Source organism: Carlito syrichta, unplaced genomic scaffold (genome assembly GCF_000164805.1).
Source record: "Carlito syrichta isolate Samal-C Ts95f unplaced genomic scaffold, Tarsius_syrichta-2.0.1 Scaffold130587, whole genome shotgun sequence".
NCBI classification, from domain to species: domain Eukaryota; kingdom Metazoa; phylum Chordata; class Mammalia; order Primates; family Tarsiidae; genus Carlito; species Carlito syrichta.
Genome location: NW_007074683.1, coordinates 555283 through 556455, shown reverse-complemented (window position 1 = coordinate 556455; position 1173 = coordinate 555283).

Genomic DNA, 1173 nt, shown 5'->3' with positions numbered 1-1173 from the left:
CAGCACCCAGCTAATTTTTTGATTTATTGTAGAGATGTCTCACCAAGTTGCCCAGGTAGGTCTCGAACCTGCAGGCTCAGGCAATCTACTCACCTCAGCCTCCCAAGGTGCGGGATTACAGGCTGAGCCACCGAGCCCGGCTCCTGCAGGCTTCTGATATGCTCCCTTCAGTTTCCACTTCCACCCACACCAGGTTCTTGAATCCACCTGGCTTCTGGGCCTTCTCTTGCTGCCCATGTGGGCATTGACTTGTCTACGCTGCTGATTTCCTGCCTGGCCTGATTCACCCAATCCAAGGGAACCCAGCTCTCTGGTGGCCTAACTGATACAGCATTGTCTGCCCCAGAAACCTGTGGTCACACTGAAGCTGCCCAAATGGGCTCTCACCCTGACCCAGTGCCCTTCTGGACACCTTGCTATCAGCTTTCCTGTCCCAACTGGACTTCTGTTCCACCTTGATTCACTCACCGTACAGGCATTGAGTTCTGAAATTGTGTCAGGCTCTGTGTCAGAGAACATATAGGTGAATGACAAGGACCCTACCTTGAAGGATAGCTGTAACAGTTCCCATCCTCAACATCCTCAAGCTAAAAATGATGTTGGAAAAGGAGTCTGCAGCTGATGAGTGGGAGAAAACACTCTTTCCATTGCCACAATGAGTTTTCCTCGCCTGCTTTTGTGAATAGATAGCAGTGTGCCTTCTGGTGGGATCCTAGAGTCAGCACTCTTTTTTTTTTTTTTTTTGATTTGGAATCTCACTCTGTCGCCCAGACTGGAGTGCAGTGGCCGCTCCCGGCCACCGCAGCCTCGACCTGCTGGGCTCCAGTGATCCTTCCGCCTCAGCCTTCCGGGTAGCCGGAATTACAGGCATGCGTTACCATGCCCGGCTGATTTTTTGATTTATTGTAGAGATGAGGTCTCGCCTGCCCAGGCGGGTCTTGAACCCGCGGGCTCAGGCAATCCACTCACTTCAGCCTCCCAAAGGTGCGGGATTACAGGCTGAGCCACCGAGCCCAGCTGAGTCAGCGCTCTTTATGTGACCTGCAAGAATCGTGCAGGCAAGAAGTAATCGACTAATAAACAGTTATCAAGTGCTCACCATGTTCCAGATACTGGGGTTACAATAGAAGTAAAATATATTTTCTGCCCTCACAGAGCTTTTCTTGGATGCTG